This window comes from Phalacrocorax carbo, chromosome 4 (assembly GCF_963921805.1).
Source record: "Phalacrocorax carbo chromosome 4, bPhaCar2.1, whole genome shotgun sequence".
In the NCBI taxonomy this organism is placed as follows: Eukaryota; Metazoa; Chordata; class Aves; order Suliformes; family Phalacrocoracidae; genus Phalacrocorax; species Phalacrocorax carbo.
The window spans coordinates 35,820,535-35,829,598 of NC_087516.1; positions in this window are offsets into that span (position 1 = coordinate 35,820,535).

Sequence of the window (9,064 nt, forward strand, 5' to 3'; positions counted from 1 at the left end):
CTGACCTTAAAACATTTTGCAATGCTGTAGAGATGAAGAAAACAAGAATCAAAGTGATAAGAGTTGGTAAAATGAGCTCTACCCATGGAGTACACAAGTCAGGTCCAGATCTAGATTTCTTCAGCTATGGGGAAATGTCCCCTATATGAGGTCAAGCCCAACAGTTAAGCTTAGTCCATTCGTAACAGCTAGTTATCCTGCAACACTCAGTACCACCAAGAAATTAGGTTCTTAACGGCTTACTAATTCTTTTCAATTAAGTTCATAGGGCATAATCTAGATTTTTGATTGGACAAATCAAATGGCATGTATTAGACATGTTAAAAAGTAATGTTTTGCACTGCATCAAAGCATACACCAAAAAATAGGCTGCTTTGATGCCACATACTACTGCAAGTAACAAGGTTCTGAAAGCAATTCATTGAAAAATAAATGTCTCACTTACCAGGCAGGCGTGAGTCATTTTGCCGTGGGTATCCCCTGTGTCCAGACAATGCAGTTAGGAAACATGAGTTATGTTTCTATAATCTTGTGTGCCCTAAAGCATTGTAGATGGCCATCACAGCGTTATAAGTGCACCAGCAAAACACCACAACTGGGAGTCTCTCCGTTAATCAAAGCACAGGCACAGCAGCTGAGAACATTGATATAATTTGCTAAAGGTAAAACATTACTATTATTATTATTTATTTTGGAGGCTTCCCCTGGTCAGGCCAGAGCAAGGAAGTGTAGAGAGGCATCATAAGTGATAGTCTTGAAGCAAAGAAAGAATAAGTGACATGCTCCAATTAATCAGCTCTTTCAAATAAAACTTTAATTGCAAGATTACCCTACCCATCTCTTTTCCAAATATGTTTCTCCCAGGGTAGTTTTATCTATATCTGTAGGCCTGGATATTGTAAATACAGAAAGTTCACTTCTGGAATGGAGAAATAACACCAACTCCTGGCATACCATCAGGTTTGGAGTATTTCAGCAATGTGCATAGATGTCTGAGGAACCAATGTCAATGACTTAAATCATTTACAAAGGTTTGTGTTAAAAGGGAATAAAAGAGAATTCAAGAAGTTCAGGTCAGATTTTGCTGAATTTAAGTTCTGGTGGAACATTTGGCCTACATTTTTAGTTCAGGAGATTTACCCTTCATCTTGTCTGAAGGTTTACATAGTATTGTCAGTGCCACACACGTGACAGCTGTGAGTCAGATCTCTGGAAATAATGGAAAAAGCTTTCATATCAGGAGGATTTTTTGTTCAGAAAAACTGCTTACAAATACTAATGGTAGCTTGTAAGCCTCTAGGATGGCCATAGGTCATGTTTTTCAGCTTTTTTCTCTGGAACCACAAGAGACAGAAATGTACTTTCTTTCTATAAAGGTGACCTTCCTACCCAGTCCTATGAATCTAGTAACTGCAGCTTTAAAAGGAAAATCAAATACAGAACATCCTGTAGAAAGTCAAAAAAGTTCAAAATCGTTGTATGTTGATATCAACTGTATTTATGAGGACACTTTGAGTTATTTATTTTACCGATGCTTTTTCATTAAGTAGTGCCTGGAGGCTAACTGAGATGAGTTTCCTTTGTATTACGCAGAATAATATAAGCGTTCAGAAGCAACAGAAAGAGTTGCAAAAGGAGCGGTTTTCTTGTTTTTCAATCAACAGTTGACAATACTCCAAACTGAAGTTCTGCTACCACCTCGGTATGGTTTTCTATTTTTTCCTTGCATGCCTCCATAACCCAAGGTAAATCTCCATTTACTTTACGTCACACTGAGAAAAAATCTTCTTGTGTGCAAAAGGGAATGCACCAAACATGCATATTCAAAATGTATTGCTGGTCCAGCCTAATTAACATAGAAATTCTTCATTAATAATACAGGAAAAAATTGCTATAGAAAAAAAGTAGCCTTTCCTACACCTTTTCTCTGGTGTGTGCTTACTCTCCCCATGTCCCCTTGAGTCCTAAAGTCAGTGGTTTCAGGCTTCCTTGAGAGGATCTCAGGGTGAGTGGGGGTGTTGGGGCATTCTGTGTACAGAACCATCAGCATCCTCAGTCCTTCACTGGGAACACTCATCGCTCAGGCTAAAACAGGTCACTGACCACTGCACAACTGTTAAACCAAGCTACAACCAGCTCAGGCCCAGGTGCAGACCAGTGCCGGGTCCCTGCACTGCCAGGTCAGTGCAAAGCCTGGTACTTTCTCCTGGTAATGGTAAAAATCACATTTACCTGGCTGGTACAACTAACTCATGCCTTTATATTGGTCATATTTAAGACTGTTTTATTGTCTCATTTTTCTTGATTCATTTCACTTTATTATTATTTTAAATGGACTTGAGCTTTCTAAATAAACAGAACTGCAGGGAAAGAAAATAAGTCCATAATAAACAATGTTGTTGTTTGCAGGAGAATGAAAGGCCTGAACTAGCTAAAGAATAGGTAAGAAAAACAAGCAAACAAATATTCTCTGATAGTATTTCATGTTTGAAAAGCCACATGTATTATAGAAAAAAACAAACCCATGATTTGCTGTTGTTGATTATAGGCAGCTGCTGGCAGGAAGATTGTCCAGTCCACCTCCCCTGAGCAAGGCAGGGCCAGTTACACCTTGGTGTAACACAGACCTAAATAATTCCAGTGATGGAAGTTCCACAATATCCTCTACAGTCCCCTACCCACTGCTTTGTTCTCTCTACCCCAGACAGTTTTTCTCAGCATTCTTCTTGCTGTAATTCAAAGCAATTAGTTCTTCTTTAATCCACAAATATCTCTAAATCTTTGGTTTGTTTACCTCATCCGTTCACTGATGCATGTGAAGAACCTCTCCCTCCTCCTGCCTGATTGGTGTAAGCTTTACTAAGATCAATGACCACTTTGAGACAATAGAGTTGTAGTAGAACAGCAAGATATTATTTACCCTTCTGCTTCTCAAGAACCTGTAAGACCTGGGATATCATTCTGCATGGTTCCCTTTAGTTGTGTCCAGAGCAAATGCTGGGGACTAACAATTCAAATTTTTATCTCTGCCCAATCCTAAGCAATTCCATTTCAGCCAATCTCACTACAAATTTTTCCAGACAAGAAAATCTGCCTGAGAAATTCTCGACAGCTAGTCACTTTTTTGGTGGTAGAACCAGTCATATATTATTAAGGTACAGCCTAAATTTACTTTAAGATTATAATGTGCAGTAGTGTGCGAGGGCCAGACTCACACCTAGCTCCTCAAGCTGAGGTTCCCCCAGCTCCCTGATTCAGGGCCAATCGCATTGTGGCCAAGCTGGCCTCAAGCCAAGCTCCCCAGAGGGAGCGGATGTGCTCGGGGCCTTGGCATTGGCTTCCAATGGTTTTGATGTATATTTATTAAATTGTGAAATACCATAGGGTTTCATAGGCAGGGAGCTGTGGGCAAATAGCACTTACCTGGCTTGATTTTGTCAGCCTTCATATCCTACTGTCTCTTAATGTCCCTGTGCCACGCAGAAAAGTGGAGCTGAAGATATTTACCATCTTTGAACTATGAGTTCTACAAATGAAGATGCTGATTTGATTATTTACTATTATTTATCAGCTATAGGAATGAAAATATCATTTTGAGATTTACTAATCATACTCTTATCAAAGCTATACAAGTTCCTTTTTTCACTATAACTATTAAACACAAGACAAATTAGACCAAAAGTGCCACCTAGTGACAAAACCACTGAAAGATATTTTAGAATACATAAAAACACTTCTTTCTGTTCCTGAAATTTTAGCTGAACATGCAGAGAATGTTGAAGAAATCAGAGGCATACTGAGAGCCATACAAACCTTTCTGTAGATAAGCAGAATACCTGTACTGGAAACAAATACATAATCTCTTCATTTCATTTCTTTTTCATGTTTATTGTTATTTCAAGCCCATTCTACCCCCCTCCAGAGAGTTTTGGACTTTTTGATGTCCAAAGTTTTGGATTATGTGGTCTCATTCAATATGAACCATGTAAATTTTTTATTAACTGTTCACTACAGTTCTGCCAACAAAAGAGTTCAGAAAAGTAGCTGCATTCAGTGATTGCTCATGAGTTTACAGCTTCAAGTCATCTGTCAAAACAGCGAAATCCCAGGAAGCCCAGAAGAGAGAAGCAGCGCTACAGCTGATATACCTTTGTCTTCCCCCTTCTACACCTTCCCTTTTTTCCCCCATGGGATGTCACTGCTCCTCCCCCAGTCACACTGGGTCATCTGTATGAGTATGTCTTGTTCCCTACTCAATGTGTTGGGCACAAGTTCAAGTCTAAAACACTCATGCTTGAAGTTCTCAAATGGTGAATCATGCACAGGACAACAGAATCACAGCACAGAAACACAAAAGCCTCAGGAGAGCTATACATGATGTTTCCCTAAGAAGCACCTTTCCAGAAGCAGCACTCAGCCAACAGGGATGATTGAAAAAGTGATGCTGTAGTAGGGACATGCAATGCAATAAACCTCAGAGAGGCCACATCACCCATTAACACCCTAGAACAGTGATTTTTCCAGATCTCCTATGATAGTTAAATCAGACCATTCTTCACATCACCATTTGTGGCATTTTAAAGGGGCATAAATGAGTAAAAAGATAATCAGGAGACAAAATCTACCAGATGGTAAGATCTGTGGAGAAAGGTGTGGAAGTACGGACACAATTTGGGCTGCTACACACATGCAGAGCAGCAAATCAGAGCAGAGAGATGTCTGGCAATAAGCTCAGCTCTGAGTGCATGTCATGGGAGCACCGCACTTCAGCTGACTCTACAACTTCCTAGCACACAGAGAGCTAATTAGCCCATTTCTGCACCATACCTCATTAATCTTCAGGTCCTGGAACATGGTTGTGTGGAACTGGAAGGGATATCTAGGTGCTTTATCATGTTTTCCAGTACCAGGTGCCTAGATGAGTACTTACCATTTGGGATGGTCTTTCTTCATCTTGCACTGATTCTTGTTTTGTTTGTTCCAACTCTTCTCTCAATAACTTCACTTCAAGCTTTAGTTCCTATCAGCTCCTTTTTATCTCTTCTCACATGCCCTGTACATATAGTCCTCTTCCTTCAGTGTTGTCACCCCCCCTTCCTGGTCTTTACAAACAAACCAGCTAACAAAAATTTAGGAACTGACTCCAAGTTAGCTAATATAACATTGTACGTAAAAAGTATCAAATGTAGAAAGGGTGACAACAAGAAAATGAAAAAAAACAACAACAAAAAAAAACCCTAACCTCCCCACTCCCCATTTTCTGTTTCCATGGCAGGTAGCACAAGAAGTACTAGAATTAAACTGCAGGAAAGATTATTAAAGTCAGTGACAAGGAAGAACTTTGCAGTGGTAAAGACTGTTGAGCACTAGAATAGCTTGTACAAGGTGACTGTAAAACCTCTGTTGCTAGAGGCTAGAGAAACTCTAATCATGAATCACATGATACGGAGGTTCTTGATCATGCATGAAGACTGGATGGTGCAGTAGATAATCTCTAAAGACCTTCTCCATTCCTCTTTTCTAGGATCCTATGAAAATTAAGAAGTGTTAAGAAAATGCAAGTGTTTTACATCTCCATTGCATAACTCTCATGAAAAAATTTCTTGTAATATATGATAGGACCCAAGGGAACAGCAGGAAGATGTGCTGGGGAGGTTTAGGTTGGATATTAGGAAAAGGTTCTTCATCCAGAGGGCAGTGGAGCACTGGAACAGGATCCCCAGGGAGGCATCACGGCACCAAACCTGACAATATTCAAGAAGCACTTGGGCAATGCCCTCAGTCACATGATGTGAATTTTGGGTTTGTCCTGTGCAGGGACAGGAGTTGGACTTGATGATCCTTGCGGGTCCCTTCCAACTCAGGACATCCTATGATTCTATGATAACACTCCACAGTAACTCTAATACATCTATACATATCTATAACATGATTTGCAACACAAAGACCACAGGAAAAACAATTAATTTACTATTCCAGGAAGTGCTTGACTATAAATATGTAATATTTCATATCTGCTATTATTGTTCAAAGAGGCAAATTAATTTTGCCCTCTATTTGAAGTTGAAATGCATTTTTAATGTATTACAATGCAGATATTTCATAAACAAAATGAGTTAGCAATAATTTTCCAAAGAATCCTCCTTACATACTGGAAATTAAGCAGAAAATAAGAAACCACATTTTAATTTAACTGAGAGTTCTCCTACCATGAAGACCACCACTACGAATTATTTCCTTTCCATCCATTTCCTTATTTTTCAGTACCTGATATGCATTTTTCATTACAACAGAATAATAATTTTTCACAGAACAAACAAAACTTATACTAAAAGCTTATACCAAATTTCTCCCTTCCCCTCTGCTGGGGAAGCAGACGAAATGGGCATACTTGGTTATCTCTGTACATCTTCGCTATACGAATTTTTAATTCTCCCAGGCAGAAAAAATGAGAGGCTTCACATCTTCTCATTCCCAGCTCAGGTTACTTTCAAGAAGACATACTTCAGCCTCAGACATTAGGCAAAGCATCAGCAGTGGTAGGAAACACACTGCATTGCCAGTTTAGTGGGAAACTATTATTGTTTGGTTTACAATTCTATTAAAATTACTACAGAGAACGCTATGAAAGCTAAAGAGTCCACTTGAGCAGCACCACATTATGCCTTACTTTATGATGAACTAATTGTTATCCGGACTATGATGGCACATATAAAGTGTTTCATCTGTGCCTGAATGAGACTGTAAATTTCTGGGATCAGGGACCTTATTTGTACAAAAACTCAGGACAGACTAATGCTGCCATTCAATATATCAATAGTGGCGCTAGCCCCTTGCAAGATTTAGGCCTATCTAGTGTAAGAAAGATTATGGGCTGTATTGATTTTCCGTGTAACTAAAGAGCTGAATAAAGACACCACCAGAGACACTTGCCATTAATAAAAAAAAAAAACAACCCAAACCAAACACTAAAGCACTGATGTTTATGTTCTGTACCAACACAAACAGAGGTAGATTTAAAGTATAAGGCCAGGCTTTTCTTTAATGAGATATAAAGGTTTTGAGGTTGTTGGTTTTTAAAAATTATTTTTCTCCAAAGAGGTAGAGGAGAAGGTAGAATAAATAAAGGTCATAAACTGCCCCTCATTTGGTGCGAGCTACCTATTGATACCAGAAAGCCTAAGCAACATAATGACACCAATGTGTTTCTATCTAGGACTCCAAAGGTCTCAATGAATTACATATTATGCTAGCGTATAAATCCACAGAAAGGTCAGACGTTCCCTCAGGTAGCTGTTCTTAAATAAAGTCATAAGGACTTTGTATGGCTAACAGGAACTCCTGCAGTCTCCACATAATGTCTATATCTGATACTCACTTCTAGCTATCAGGAATTTCTTATGGGTGAACAGATAACTCATGCAAAACTTCACTGAAGAATATCTGCTTTAGGTGAAAATACATTGGAACAAGACATTTTATCTGGTCAACAGCTACTCATGAAGGATGGATGCGGTCACTGAGATAAGGATCCTTTCCACAAGAACAGCTAAGTTTCCTTTAGCATATTGCTGTCACCAGGTATAACTCTGAGAAACAAAACCTGAAGCTCCAGAGATCTACAGAGCACCGCTGAGCTGTCATTCCTCCTCATTATTCCAATAGCCACAACCTGGAAAGTTGTAGCAGAAAACAAAACAGACAAACAAAGAGAAAAACATCTGATGACAGCATTATTATGAGAAAGCATTAAAGGTTATCAGTTTGACATTGCATACGCTCTTTAGCAAGTATTGGCAGATGAGTATTTCAGATGGTCTCCCGATGATTCTTGCTTAGAGACTTTCAGTCTCTGCTTTCATACTGAAGCAATTCCTTTGTTTCTTCAGCAGCTCTTTTCCAGCCATCTTCATTCCTTCCCCGTGAGTATGGAATCATATTTGAATGACAGGTATCTTTCTTTTTTTTGCTACGTTTTCTATTTTTTTCCTACTCTTTCCCAGTCCCTTATTTAAGTCTCTAGGTTTTCAACAGCATGTCTGAGGTTTGCTGACATTTTAAACTAGTTGTGGATTAAACAGAGCATGAAAAGGACATCAGCCCCCACCTTTATCTCCCATTCTGTTTCTGTAGTGTTGGCAAAAAGTCCCAGCACTGTGATATACCTCCCTTCTCCCAGTCCTCTCACCACATGCCAGACTTTGCCTGTTGGCTCTCTGAACTTCTACAGCCTGCATGGGGATTCCCAAAGCTGGAGAGCTTCAGCACTGTACACCACCAGCAATGCAAGCCCCTGTCCCCAGGAGCCCACCGCGGGGCAGAGGGAAGGCAGGGCCCTTCTTCCCAAGATATGCCTGTAGCAGCACCATTCCCCCTCTCCTCCCCTTATATTTGGACTGTTTCATCCCTTCTTTGAATTTTGATTCTTTAAAAGCAAATAAACAAAACCAAAACTCCAGCCTTTGAATAGGGCTTTAGATTTTCAAGTATGTTGACTGCTGCCAGCTTAGCACTGCACACCCCAAGAAGCACTCTGACCCCAGGGGCTCTTTGGACACTTAGGTACAGACATAACTGTTTGTAAGCTTGTAGTTGTGGAATTACATTTTTCCTCAGAGTTACTGGCAAATAAAGTATCAAAAAATTAAATGCAGAAGTAACTTTCAGCGGCTTGGTTTTTTTTTCTCTCATAAATTTGATATGTTTAATTTCTAATTTTCAATACCTCCTTTACTTGTAAAGCCACTCCTGCTGTTTACCTCCACAACATATCCAGTGTGGGTGTGCAGCAATTATGAGTAGCCTCTAGAACATATTTCCAACAGTTAAGGTAACGTAGATGATTAGGAAACAAGCTCATGAAGTTTGGCAAAGACAATGCTAAGTCCTGTGCCTTCCTTTCTGATTCAATGTGAAATACTGCCTCTTATTATGAGAAAGTAATAGATTTTTGACTGCTGTTTCTCACAGCAGTGTCAATTTTGGCCAGAAAACACATTTGCTACATGACACAAACTAAGGAGAAAGGATAAAAGCAAAAAAGGAGCAAAAGGGTAAGGAGAAA